Source organism: Zootoca vivipara, chromosome 5, assembly GCF_963506605.1.
Source record: "Zootoca vivipara chromosome 5, rZooViv1.1, whole genome shotgun sequence".
NCBI lineage: Eukaryota > Metazoa > Chordata > Lepidosauria > Squamata > Lacertidae > Zootoca > Zootoca vivipara.
This window is the reverse complement of record NC_083280.1, coordinates 74342165-74357278: the sequence shown is the minus strand read 5'-3', so window position 1 is coordinate 74357278 and position 15114 is coordinate 74342165. Positions and strand designations below refer to the sequence as shown.

The window sequence follows — 15114 nt, the reverse complement described above, 5'->3', positions numbered from 1 at the left end:
TGAGGTGTAAAGAGGGAGGTGAATATCTCTTTAAGGAAAGATGAACACCCTGATTTGTCTGGGTGCATTCGTGTGTGCCTCTGAACAGAAAGGTGGTCCTTAACAAACCAGGAAAGGACTTCCTGTGTTTTATTCTTCGCTAGCAACCTAAGATGGCTGCACTGAACAAAATAAAATGATTTTAAAAAAGAGGGGAAGGCAGATCCCCTCATTCCAGAGTGTTTTCGTGCACACACAAAAATGGCAACCTGCAGCAGAGCACAGAAGCAGTCACGGCCAGCAGGGGACTCCCCAGCCACAGTCACGGTCGGGGAATTCCTCCAGCGAGATCCAGCAGCAGAGGAGGGAATGGGTTTACTGCAGCAAAGGAAGAAAAGCAAAGAAAGTAAATAAAGGAAGTTGGGAAGCTGAGAGGAGGAATGGCAAAAAAATGGGAGCTGCAGTTGGATCTTGCAACTTTCGAGCCAGGACAGAAATTCAGGAAGATTTTCAGTTCTTTTTGAGACAAAACCACACATAGTGGTCCGAGTTCAGAACTGTAGGATGCATTCCTGGCAAAGTTTTTTTTCCCTTTTCCTTTAATAATACCAGCACATCAGCATCAGGTAAGTAACTATATCTGGCTATGTTGAGTGTCATCTCCATCACTTGTGTGTATGTAGGGATAGATAATCACTATGGACCGAAATCTCCCCCAGCACATGTGGGGACTGCAGATGAAACCCCAAATAAATATTGTAAGCATGACTCCTCATGGCCTTCTCCAAAACCCTGTCACCAAATTGTATCTAAAAATAATAGTTGAAAGTGAATGTGGAGGTTCCCGTCAGGCAAAACCCCTGAGAACTTTCAAATGGATCAAGAAGAATATCAAGAAGACCAGTAAACTTTCTGAGGGGTGGGGTTGCCACATAACCCTATCCTAAACTGATTGTGTTAGTGTGGATTAGAACTATGGTAGAATGCATCTGTTCTTCTCCTTGTTAACGCTGAGTTGGAATTCGAAAGCCTTCCTGTTCACCTGGGCATTTGATAATGGCTAAAATATATTTCTCCTGAAAACCTTGAAATTACTAAGCTGTGGGTTTATTTGATTTTCTTTAAATGTTTCCAAAGTCCTTGTACTGTTTTCACAGTTTTGCTGTTTGCTCCCTTGGTTTTCTTTGGGAAGAAGAAGAGAGATAAAATAGTATAATGGATATATTATAATATAATATAAAGCTTGGCTGCGGCGCACAGGCTAAATCTTTGCACGGCACCCATCAGGTCCTGTATTTAGGACCACCTTTGCACATCAAAGCAGTGAGGCATTTGCCCCAGGCATCTGATGCTGAGGGGTGGGCTTGGAAGTAGTGGCAAGGGGTTGGAGAACAGAGCTGCGTATGCCCATGTGGTCTGCCCTGACTCCCCCAAATTCCCCTGCTGCCTTTCATAGAATTGTGGGATTTGGGAGGGACTCTGGGGGTCATCTAGTCCAATGCCCTGCAATGCAGGAATCCTGCCCACAGTTGTCCCTGAGTGGGCTCGGACCACCAATCTTCTGGTTAACAGCTAGGCACACTGACCCATCGTGCCACTTGGCCTGAGGAAAGATTCTGCCTGTCACCAGGAGTGATGTAAGCTTCATCTGCCGGTCCAGTCGGCTTCTGTATAAGGGGGTGATGATGCTTTCTTGTCCTGTATCTCAGTCAGGAAAATATATTGGGCTTGCACGTGCCCCAGGTGAATGAAGAAGGAAGTGGTGATTGCGATCTCAGTATTCACCCACCCACAACATCATGAGTCTGAGTCACACACACACACACACACACACCACACCATTGCCAGGATGGCCTGCAGCTGTTTCTATCTGTTATCAAATGGATGTACGGCAGGGTAATGTAGGGTATTTCAAAAATTCAACCAGCTGAAAATGCAGCCCCTGAAAATTTGCCCCCCGCCCCAAATGCACTTGATCTAGATTGGATGTGGACTACACATAAAAAACAAGTCATCTCTAATGATTCTAGAATCAAATACTGCATTTACAATGCCAACGATTCTCCATCAACATGTGCATTGCCAGTAGCAGAAGCATTTCCCAGCATCTGGCTTCTTTCGTGTTGTCCTTTCCCATTCTTTGAACGCTGTTTGCCATTTCACATACAAATTGAAGTGCCTAATCTTATGATACAGTTAAATATTCGTGACAATATTGTTTTTGGGGGGTAAACCAATATGTGGATGTGAAAAGACATGGAGTGAAAGAATGTCAGCCGAATTGGAATATTTGTCGTGCTGTGCGTTCTCCTAAGAGTTGAGTTGTGTGCTAATGATTTTTAACATCTCAGTTTTCCCTACCATCAATTATTTGCTGAAAGCCATCCAGATTGGCTTGTACATGCCATTGTGTGTGCAGCATGGAAACATGAATTAAAACTGTCAGTCTTTTGATCTGCATGCCAGCTCAACAGTGTAAACGCTTATTGTAAGTACTTATAAAGACCTCTCTGTGTTCTTCAGAGAACCAATTTTTTTTTGCCCCTGTGCCTGTTTTTATCATTTTTCCCTCTAACACTCCTTTTAAAAATGACATTTATTTGTCAGTAGGAGAAATAATCTTGTCAGATGTAGTTCTTAATTATAGATTCTGAGCTATGTGTTTTATTCCTCACTTCAGGATACAATCAAACAGCAAAGAAACCATGTGTAATATAAATTAACTATTAGCTTCAGCTTCTTTTAAATCCTCTGCAATTACTATTAAATCTCTTTTTCACTTGAGGGTGGTGGTTTACTAAATTTTATGGCTGTGATTTGTGCTCAGACAACCAGTTCTTTAAAAAATGGAGAAAAGTATTTTATTATCATAATGCATTTGCCCCCACAAAACACATTCTGGTCTTGCGTTATTACATTGAATATTCCACTACAGAATAAATGGAAGGCATTTTCCAGCAAGTTTCATGGTTCCTCCTAAGCCATTCCTTCATCACACTCCATCTGTTGCTTTATCCATCTCAGCGATATCTAGAACTGAACTGAACCATCTTCCCCAGGGTGAGATAATACAATTTTTCACAGCAGCTAAAAGATTTGGCAACAATAATAGCCCCTTGAAAGTCCTCTTCCAAATAACTCAGGAGGAACATCGCCACATCAGAGGTTAGCCTTATACCTGCTTTTCGAAATGATAGCCCTACAACTTCAGTCCGATAAACATGAACACATCTCACCAAATGAGATTTAAAAAACAACCCTGCTTGATTGTTACAGCATCTTCAAGGGAACCGATTTACCAGGGTGGCTAACCTGTGGTTTTCTAGCTGTTGCTGAACTACAGTTCCCATAACCTCTGATCGTTTTAGTTGGCGGCATATGGAGGCCAATGGGTTAGCAACCCCTGTGATGCTCAGCCTGGACAGTTGGGGGCAGTGTGCTTATGAATAGCTGGAAACCCCAGGTGGGGAGCATTCTCTTGCGCTTGGCTCCTATAGGCATCTGGTTGGTCTCTGTGAGAACAAGATGCTGGACTAGATGGGCCTGATCCACGAGGCTTTTCTTATGTTCTAATACTATAAACTAATAGCAAACTCTGAAGTTACTCCCACATGTAGAATTTTACCTGTAGAATGCCCTTTTCAGGAAGCTCACCTGTTGCCAAGCATGAACTTTTTTCACTGGGCAGGGACCATTTGAGTTGCCCATTTGTATCACCTGAGCTGGGTTTGTTGATACTGAATATTTCTATATCACTCTACTGGTTTTCAAACTTGGGGTGTTTCATTAGTTTGACTGTGGCCTTGAATCCTGACTCAGATTCTGAAAAGGGCATTAGGGTGCCACCAATGAAAATGAGAAAACATTAATTTGTTGGTGCAATCCCAGACATTTTCAGAGATCCATCTTCTGATCCAGAAATGGTCCGCCCATTCCAAAGTTCTGCGGGGTCACAATGTGCACATGGAACCCTGTTCAGTCATGTGTCATGCAATGTCCTATGTGGGCACCACCATTGTATCTTAAGAGCTTCCCCCAGCTTTGAATGGCATAATGCAGCCGGTATTTGCCTAGAGCTCCCTATTGCACCGAAGTCCTGCATGTCCAAACAGAATCTTTTGAAAAACATCAGTGATACGTTTTTCAAAATATGCACTTGCCTATTAAGAACTGGCTATTCTGGGATCGTCATGTTAATTTATCGGGTTCCCCCTCCCACATAATATTCCAAGCCAGAACAGCAGACACTAAATAGTTTTCAAAACCCTTGCCTTGGACACGATACTATTTTGCCTTTTATAGGAAAAGTAGAGTACCCAAAAATGCAGTTCGATTATGAACGCTGTCTCTTGCTCAGTTTATTGCAAGAGAAATGAAGTCTGTTAGTTCTGTTTAATACAAAATTCTCCTGTAATTCCGTTGGCCAACTTCTTTTGATCCCAAAGATAACTTGCTCTGGAAAATTTCAGGAGACGAGAGGAGAATGGCTCTTTTTTCTTTTCTTTTTCTTTTTTGGAAAATTCAAAATCTAAACAGGGTGAAAGTATGTCCCTCAGCAGTTTCTATTCTTCTAACACAGTGGGCCATGATTCACTTTAAGATTTCGTGTGTTGGTGAATCACTCAGGAAATCAGCCTCTTCTGAGTACTGTATATAAAATTGTTTTGGTGGTGTAATGTTTCCTGTCCAAATTTAAACAAAGAGAATACAAACGGTCTCCATAAGATCTGGAGAGTATAATTGCATGTCCAATTCATAAGCTGGGCTTTCCATTTTGAAAGTTTTAATAAACTTGCAAAAAATGGGCTTGCAGCTCAGTAGTAATAATAATAATAATAATAATAATAATAATAATAATAATAATAATAATAATAATAATAATTTGTACCCCACCCATCTGACTGGGTTGCCCCAGCCACTCTGGGCAGCTTCCAACATATATAAAAACATAATAAAACAACAAACCTTAAAAAGCTTCCCTATACAGGGCTGCCTTCAGATGCCTTCAATGGATCCAAAGAGCTATTCAAAGGCTTGCAATCTTCCTCTGACCCTTTTGAATGGCAGATCCCTGATGCCACATTGCAAACTGCTTTTGAAGCTTCCCTCATATTTGAAATGCATGTCCATGCTGCGTGGGGGGTCCATTTGCCAAGAGCAAAGCTGAAGCAAGGTGCCTACTGGTTTTTGAAGATGCACCTGTTTGCACAGGCATTCCCTTAAATTCTCAACCCGACTCTCCTCTTTGAATAGCTCTTTTAGTTTTATAGGATTCTTTTATTGTGCACTTTAATTATGGGTGCTTACAGTTCAATGCTTTAATTGGATTGTGTGTTTGTGTTTTAGTTATGGGTGTTCATATTTCAATGTCTATGTAACAGGTTTTTTATGCTTTGTAAACCACTTAGAAGCCTGTTTTTGTGTTAAGCTGTATATAAATTAATTAATACATAACATTGTTATTTTACTACTACCAAAGGGACATTCCTTTTATCTCTTGACTTGAGTCTCCAGTTTTAATTGCTGTGCCATTTTAATGGGATTACTTTATTGTGTGTTGTAATTACGGGTGCTTGCGTTTTAATGGGAAATATGTCGTGTTAATGCTTATATATCTGTGTAACAGGTTTTTATATTTTGTAAACTGCCTGGAAGCTTAATTTGGCTTTTGCAGTACACAAATAAACAAACAACGCTGTCTCTGGTGTCAGGGGAGGAGCAGGAGGCCGGCAGTCAGGAGTAGTACCAGGGTGTCAGGGCTAAGGAGCAAAGCCTTGACACCAAAACACATCAGAAGCCAGAAAAACTTTGTCACTCAGGCAGATCCCCAGGCCGAATAGGAAGACTTGGAAGCTCCAAGTGACCAGCCTGGGGGGTGAATCCAGTGCATCGCTGAGGAATGCTTCACTGCCCTGGAAAATACGCCAGATGGCAACTGTGGGACTCATCACACGTGGTAGCTACATACAGAACCAAGGACTCCAGGGCTAGATCTACACAGCTATTAAATATGCTCTGAAAAACGCCCTGCAAAAAAACCACTGTGAAGTTCACAATTGAAAATATCATTGAGTTGCAATTTCAGCTCTATAGTGCCACCTGGTGTCAGAGTGTTATAACACATTTATAACACTGCATTTTGACTAATGTAGCTGAGTGCCGGGTTCCTGGCCACTTGCACATCACCCCAAAAGAGGACACAATTGCTCAAAATTTCCAAGTTTAGAAATATCTGCCGCAATTTAGAGAGAAATACAACACATCTCGCCATAGTGGGGAAGACTGTGACCAGGTGACCTGTGTGCTTGCTCAGTCTGCAGTCCAACTGCTAAATGTTGATAAGCCACTTTAAGGCTCCTAACCTCCCTGCTTATGAGTCTTTATCTTTAAACTAAACTTGGACCAGGCAGTCCTTCACATAGAGAATGGTATTCCAGAAGGTAGACACATAGCTACTGTAAGCCTGACAGGTGGAAGTTCTTGTACTTTTTCAGAACAAGGACCTAGCTGTAAGTGAGGCTGATCCCATCAGATCAACACTCCCTTAAGGGACAGATCCTTTCAGCACCTGATCAGGGGCAGAGTGAGGAGGAGATGCTACAAGCAGAATGGGTAAGGTACCTAAGGCCATCTGCCTTTATGAATACAGGCAACCCCCGTATGTCCGGGGGTTGCATTCTGGGTCATTGTGCACCTGCGTGAAATCATGCATAACTGGAACAACCATTGAAAAAGCCTGCCCTGCAAACACCCCATTCCATCTCCTGCCCCATCCCCCATCCCACTCCTTTGTGATATTTTTGTGACCAGGTTTGGCACGATGCACGTGTGTGTGGTTGTCCCCATATCAGACACAATGCCTGTACTTCGTTCTGTATTTGCCTTCTCATATTAAAGTCTTGTCCCTTGGATGGAATCAATAAAATATACATCAGATTCTTCTTTGTTGTAGCCCCCATCCTGCAGAACTCCTAACCCTAGGAAATCTGACTGGGTCTCTCCTTTCCTAGTTTTCAGCCCAAGATTTTTGTCGGACTCTAATTAGCTGACTGTGTTTTACACGGCACTGAGCTTTGGTTTTAGTCTGATCTTACCAAAGGATGTTTTTTAAAAATTTTCATTCTAATGTAATATAAATAAGTAAATAAGATATATTTGAGCAAAGCTATTTTTTAATAAAAAATGCACACCATATACTTGTTGCTAAGCCTATGCAACATTTTAAAATAGATTTGTGCCCTCATAGGTGATTCTGGTGTTGGGTGCTATTGCTTTCCTTCTGTGGCAGTTAATCCTGATGAGAAGGTTCTGGCACAGAAATGAGAGCCTATTAACAGTCTGTCGAGAATTATATTGTATTGAACCTGGTGTCTGACGCAGAATACATTAAAAATCTATAGGAAGCAGGTAATTGGGAGGAAAAATTAATCCTCCATCAGCCTTTGGTTGCTCTTCTCACAGCAAGTGTATTGTTCCCCCTCAGAAGTTTATACGGGCATAAATATTTCACTTTAATGTTTCAGAATTCATTGACTTTTGAGTAGCATTTACGATTCAACGTGACTGATGTTTTCTTCCTAGCTGGCGCTGTATTTTTTTAACCACAATGGCTGCAATACTGCATAGTCGAGCATACAAAGACCACTGAAATCAATTGCAATTAGGTTTATTAAGTTCCTGTAAAAATTTTAATACAACATTTTTCTTAAGGAGAGAGGTCATTAAATAATAGTTTTAGTACGCTGCCTCATTTGTAGGAACAACTCGCCATGATTAAATTCTCTTCCATCCGCATTTCCACAGTCTCCTTTCTCTTTTTGTTTCAAAAAGCACACAGTGCTAGCAGTTCTGATTTTTAAGCAGATTTGGTCACACGATCTTGGTAAGTAGTTCTGATTCATTCTGTAATGACTCAGATACTCCTGATTCCGTGGAAATTTATGAAGTTTCATGCCTGTGAAGCAGTTTTCAACACATGAAACACTTTCTGTATGTTACAAATGGGGAAATAAGCTGAGAGATTGTGGCAATCCTGCTCTGCTGTTCAAATTTACCCATAAGCTTTGGCAACTAACAGTGAATCCTGAACTATAACTTCCATCATCCCTGGCCATTGGCCATGCTTGCAGAGGCTGATGGGAGCTGTAGTTCAGCAACATCTGGGATTCCAAAGCTTTCCCGTGCCTGGTTTACCCAGATTGGCAATGGCTCTCCAAGGTTTCACACGGGTTTATCCAAGCCCTACCTGGAGATACCAGGAACTGAACCTTTACCATTGAGCTATCGCCCATCCCCATAGCATTCCCAGAGAGCTGTCAGGCATGTGTTGTTGTTGGACGGGGGAGGTCAGATGCTGCTTTTGGCAAAACCAGGCAGAGGGCCTTCTTGGTAGTGGCACCCGCCCTGTGGAATGCCCTCGCATCAGATATCAAGGAAATAAACAACTACCTGACTTTTAGAAAACATCTGAAGGCAGCCCTGTTTAGGGAAGTTTTTAATGCTTGATGTTTTGTCGTGTTTTTAATATTCTGTTGGGAGCCACCCAGAGTGGCAAGGGAGGCCCAGCCAGATGGGTGGGGTATAAGTAATAAATTATTGTTATTATTATAAATTATTATTAGAACCTATTTGCCCTGCCAGCACAGTTCCCACAAAAACCTCCTTGAGAGGTCCGGAGGGTGGCAGCACGAGAACGGGCCTTCTCTGCAGTGGCTCCCCGTCTGTGGAATGCTCTCCCCAGGGATGTTTGCCTGGCGCCTTCATTATACACCTTTAGGCGCTAGGCAAAAATGTTCCTTTTTAACCAGGCCTTTGGTTGATCTGTTTGACATCCTATGCCCTTTTAAAATGTGGCTCTTTTTTGGGTGGAGGGTGTTGTTATTGGGTTGTTGTTTTTATTTTGATTATATACATTGTGTGTATATAATCACACAATGATGTCAGAGAAGTTCCCTCAATGACACATTGTGGTTTTTATGTTGATCTTTTATGTGAACCGCCCTGAGACCTCAGGGTATAGGGCTGTATATAAATTCAATAAATAATTACAAATCTCCAGTATTTGTTATTCACTTAGAAACCAGCTCTTTAGCTGCCCATCACCTCAGACCCTCCAAGTGTCTCCTTTCCTATACAGGGCTGCCTTCAGATGTCTTCTGAAGGTTGTATAGTTACTTACCTCCTTGGCTTGGGGGCCAACATTTCTCTGATCAAAATAGGGATGTCCTAATAATAATAATAATAATAATAATAATAATAATAATAATAATAATATATTATTTATACCCTGCCCATCTGGCTGGGTTTCCCCAGCCACTCTGGGCGGCTTCCAACTGAATATTAAAAACAGTACAGCATCAAACATTAAAAACTTCCCTAAACAGTACAGCATCAAACATTAAAAACTTCCCTAAGGAAAAGCAGGACATTCCGGGATTGAATCAGAAACCGGGATGGCTTCTGTAAATCCGGGACTGTCCGTGGAAAATAGGAACGCTTGGCATTAGATTGTGTGGCCTAGAATAAAACCCAATATATAAGAAATGAAAGCAGCAATGGAAATACAATTTAAAATCATCAACATCTAGCACCGCTAACAGGCAGAGAAATCGCCATGTGGTGCACCATTTTTAAGTCGTCTGTGGAGAGGAACATTTGAGAACCAGCAGCATAGACAATGTTAGGGAAGATGTGGGGTGGAGTGCTCCTGCTTTCCTCCCTCACATAATTAGTACTGTGTGGTTCTAAATAGAGCTAGAGAGGTAATGAGTTCCTGGCAGAGGTGAGATTCAAATCAAAGACTTCTTGACTTCATAGTCTCTTAGCTGCTACGCTACACCAGTTTCATCAATGGATGAAATACTTCATGTACTCAGTTTAATTGGAATTTCAGGAAACATGCCTGATGCCATTTTTCTTGCTGTAGAGAAGTATATGTCTCCTTGTATAAAACAGACAGTGCCACAGTGGCAACATTGAAGGAGATGCATGGCATGCTTCTTCCTTAATTTGAGAAGCAATGCCGTCAAGTGATACCCAAGTTAGGGATGCTGCAGTCTCACCTTGTACAAAAATGTCACAATTAAAACAAGAACAAATGATAAGGACAATCAATCAATCAATCAATCATAACATAAACCACTAAACTTCACCACTGACAAAGTTAACAAAACAAAACAGTCACCATCCTTTGTCTATTTGTAGCTGGAACTTGTCTGTAAGCATCAACGGGGGCTGAGACATGAAAAATCTATTTTGTCCTGGGACATCAACGCAAGTTCAGTTTAGCAAAGTGTTCTGAAGACAGGAAAAGTGAGAAACTAAGGCTGTGTACACAATGTACATTTAAAGCACATTGCTCCCTGCCCCAAAATCCTTTGAACCACAGTTTGCATGTCACAATTGTCACAGAGCTACAATTCCCAGTTTTTCAACTACAATTCCCAGGATATTTTGTGGGAGGTGGAGCTTTAAATGTATGTTATGTACATGACCTCAGTTAACTAAATGCATGAAGTACTGGGTTGTTGCTCCTGTCTAAAATGCAAAAGTGTGTGTGTGTATGAGAGGGGGGGGGAGGGAGGGAGGGAGGGAGGGAGAATATTGACCAGCTACATTCAGGAGCACCTACTAAAAATATCTGAATAATGTAAAACTTAATATGACTCCTGTACCTATATAGCTAAATTATATTTGCATGTTGAGAAATGACATCCTTTTCAATATTGTTATTAAAAATCATTGGAATGATGCCACATATATCCCATCAGAATCAACAGGTCTCGCTGCAAAACTAATGATATAATCCATTATGGAAGATAGGCTGTGAAATTCCGTTCCTGAATTATACTCGCAAATAGAAGATGAGCTAGAAAAAATACTCCTTTAGGAAATATCTCGTCATGACTGAACAGTTTCCTATTTACGTTTGGGGTAAATCATTCTCTGCTGATCTTACATACATAGATACCAATAAAAAACGAAGGAGGGTGTCTCATACGCACACTTTTAGAAATTTATTTACTTATCCTATCAAGAGATAGGCAGATCTGTATCACACTGCTTAATGGCCTGGAAAGATTACAATGGCATACAATTTTTACCTTTGGCCACATAATGGTGAGTTATTGTTGGAGAAGCATTTGCTTGACACACAATAATAGTAACCATGCTGAAAACAATTGGCTATCACAGCATTGTTTAAACTGCATTTTAATCGCACAAGGCAAGCAAGTTCTCTTAGTTAAAAACAGAATAAAGTGTAGCCAACAGGGCTGTCGTTGAAAGGCTGAATCTTCGAATGGGTTGCTGTAAGACTGGAAGGATGACAAGTCATGTTCCACAAAAGTGTTCCATGTTCAGCATCACCAAACTATGTATTACAATAAAATTAGGAACATGGGAAGCTGGTATAGGTAAGGTAAAGGTAAAGGATTCCTGGACAGTTAAGTCCAGTCAAAGGTGACTGTGGTGTGTGACGCTTATCTTGCTTCAGGCCAAGAGAGCTGGCATTTGTTCACAGACAGCTTTCCAGGTCATGTGGCCAGCATGACTAAACCGCTTCTGGCACAACGGGACACCATGAAGGAAGCCAGAGCACACGGAAATGTCATTTACCTTCCTGCAAAACTGGTATATACCAAGTCAGACAAATTGGCCCATCTAGCTCAGTATTGCCAACACTGACTGGCAGCAGCTTTCCAGGGTTTCAGGCAGAAGTCTTACCTGGAGACACCAGGAATTGAACCTGGCACCTTTTCTATGTAAAGCAAACAGTGTACCACTGACTGTACAGGCCATGGTTTGTGTACATTTTAATAATTATTTAATGGTTATTAAATAAAAGCTCATAATGGCAGAGAAGCAATGGCATTGATGATGAGTCTCCACCCCACCCCATAGGCATGGAAGCCACTTTTGGCAGTTTGTACTCTTTCAGTTTGTCTTCTTCATGCCGACTACCACAGTTAAAGGACATGAAGGGCTTAAAGAGCATTTGTTAAGCTGACACAACTGTTCATGTGAATGTGACTCTAGAATGACATGATTGGTATGCAGTGTAGAAAAAGAACAAGACGTTCACTTTGTGAGAAGGAATGTCAAGGAGCTAGGAGAAAAACTTTTAAGTAATGACTCTGATAATGAAAATGTTTTGCTTTTTTCAGTGATCAACAGTTTACCTCAGAGACACAATACCCTGCATTCAGCAATGGGTATATATAACGGTCTCCTATCTACTTCCTTCCATCAAATAAATAATACTAAGGTGACGTTGAAGATATTTACAGCAGCTATGAATTTCTCCATGCAACCCTTTCTGACAAGACTTTCTCTAAGTATTTTTGTCGCATACAAGCTTCTACGGCACTGAAATGTGGCATGCTAAGAATAATATCCCTGGAATATCTCAATTGGCCTCAGTGTTTCTAACCCAGATATGAATTTGATCCTATGACAGCAAATGTACTAAATCAGATTCCGTACTAAACAGATGACTCTTGGAAGAAGAAGAAAAGTGCACTAATTGACAATGACATCACCCCGCTCTGAATCAAAATTATGGCTTCTAGATCCACTTTACAGCCAGTTTCCTTTCCCCAGGCATCACTATTGCTTCTTTATGAACTATCTCCATCGTTTACAAACCATCAAAGGAAGTTTTAATAGGACTTTGCTTTTCAGTTTGGCAACTGCTGCTCTTTTCCCCCATAGTTGCACCATTTGTAGCTGTGTTTTTTTTGTTTTGTTTACTGTTAAACATACATTTTAAAGGCATTTGCACGAGCCTCTGCACTTGCGTCCTGAGACTTGTCACTTTTCAGCCAATAAAGTTCTGAGAGGACTCTAGGCTGTATCCTGCTCTGAGAACCAGAAGAGTTGGGTGTGGGTTTAGAAGATTCAAGCTGGTTCACAACACAGCAAGCAATAGCATCCAGCTGTAGCTGCAATTCTACACATTTGTGGGAGTGTCTTAATTAATTCAATGAGCAGAAGTGCCCATTTCCAGCCAATCAGATGCCTCTTGAGGAGCCACTGGCCTTGATAACTTAAACACACTCGAAAGATATAGAAGCAGCAAAGTGAAAATAAACAATAAAAATAATGAAAATGTTAAAATACAACGATTATACAAAACTTTTGACAAAAGTTTAAAACTCGATTTCCAAAAATTGAACTGAGCAGAGCTGGGCTGGATTTTGATAGCCTCAGGTCCACTCAGGAATCAAATGTGTCCCTCCTGCCATAGCAGAAGTCTGGAGCTTCGGAGCAGAACGAGCAGGAGATACTTAAACATAGGTAGACTGGCTTGCCATGTTTTGAAATAAGTGGTGTGAGAAAGGGGACTCTGTAGGCCCATTAAGTCCAGAGGCTAACATTAGCCAACTGCAAAACTTCATCCCCCTTCTGGCAAGCGGATTAGTGCTATTGTGGGGAACAGCTTCAGCACCGTCTCCTTCAATGTGACACGGGGATTCTCACCCCACCCTTGTCAGTGTTGCCAATGCAACAGCTGGGATGCTGTCAGTGCCAGGCCTAAGGTGTCAAATGCAAACACTGCATACCTGGGAAGTGTTGTCTCTTACATCTGTTAACAATGAGGACAGAGATGAAAACTTGATTCCATATGTGCTTCTTCGAAACTGATGCCTATGTATCATGAAGAGCAGATCTGTGTTGCAAAGCAGCCAAATATTGTCAGCATAATGTAATATTGTTAAACATTTTCCATTCCATTAGCTTCACATAGCTGCTTAACACAGAAAGAATTACACGCCCTTTACCTCGGGAGTACCAGTATTATTATTATTATTATTATTATTATTATTATTATTATTATTATTATTTATACCCCGCCCATCTGGCTGGGTTTCCCCAGCCACTCTGGGCGGCTTACAACAGAAAAATGAAATAAAACAATTAAAAATTAAAAGCCTCCCTAAACATGTGTCATTGGGATGCCTTCTGCCCTTCCAGAGTCATGGGATGGGATGCAGAATATGTTGGTAAAACAGCCCCAGGATCCTCAGTCAACTACCAAGGGCTCATGCCTGCTCCAGATTGGACTTAACCTGCCACCTATTCTTCCAGTTCAGTTATTACTATTAGTGAGCATCATTTGAAATTTCCCACAATGCTATGATGTAGCATCACTCTGGGGAATTGTGGGAAATTTTCAATGGCAGGCAGATCATGGGTGACCATTGAAGAGGCTACAGGGAGCCTCTAAAGCAGGAGTGGATAACCCCCTGTTTGGGGGCCTAATATTCCCACCAGCACCAAAGACTCTTTCTACCCCCACCACACAGATTTTGGCGGAAGCAACAAAAAGGGGAAGGGGAGAAATCAAAGTAGAAACAATGTTCAGATCGATGGAGCCCAGCACCCTGATGGAGATGCAAATTGGCTTCTCCCCGGTCATCAGATCAATCATTTGAGTGGAAACAGGACACAAATCCAGTCTCTTCAACTGATCAGTACGGACCTATGTGCAAACGAAGGGCAAACAAAGCCCTTAGCCAAGAAAAAGTTGGGTCATCCCTACTCTAAAGCAGGTAAACCACGTGCAGAGCAGGGCCAATGAAAAATGTGGGTTGGGTAGGGACCCAAGGGCTGGATAGGTAGGCCTGGATTTGGCCCCTGGAGGCTGATTTTTCCCACATGACAGGCATTGGGATTGTGTATGGGAATTAAAGAAGCCAGAGGGGATAAATCACCTATATAAGCGAATGGGGAGTAGCAGAAGAAGAAGGCATCAGGCCAGGAGTGCTGAACAGAGTCCATAAAAGAATGCCTCACACTTCTGGAACAATTCAGCCCTCAGCCATGCAATTTTTAACTAAGAAAGACTACCTTTTTTTTCTTCTCAAAGGTGAGAGTCATCGTCTGCAATTTTGTCTAACAAAAAATATATCCCGCAGCCACACTGGATAGACTTCTCAGGATCTCTGCAACTCCTTCAATAGCTGCCATTGTTTCTGAACAGTGGGCCACTTTCTGAAGGTTGTCATCAGAGGCTCCATCCTGTGCAAAATGCAAGAACTGTACGCAGAGCCCTCCATCCCCTCAAATCCTTGTCACAACAAATGAGCAAAAGCCCATTTCCTTACTAGTAAAGGCTGTGATTTAAGGTTTGAG

The 15114-nt window shown here is 41.6% G+C and overlaps 1 protein-coding gene across 1 annotated transcript in view; it reads left to right on the top strand.

The window, feature by feature from the left end:
* Positions 1-218: 218 nt before the first annotated feature.
* The window catches only part of CABCOCO1 (ciliary associated calcium binding coiled-coil 1), a 90474-nt gene continuing 75578 nt past the window's right edge, over positions 219-15114 (top strand). The window contains exon 1 of the mRNA XM_060274953.1: positions 219-605. The gene's annotated coding sequence lies outside the window, so the exon portion shown is untranslated. The remainder of the gene's footprint in view (positions 606-15114) is intronic.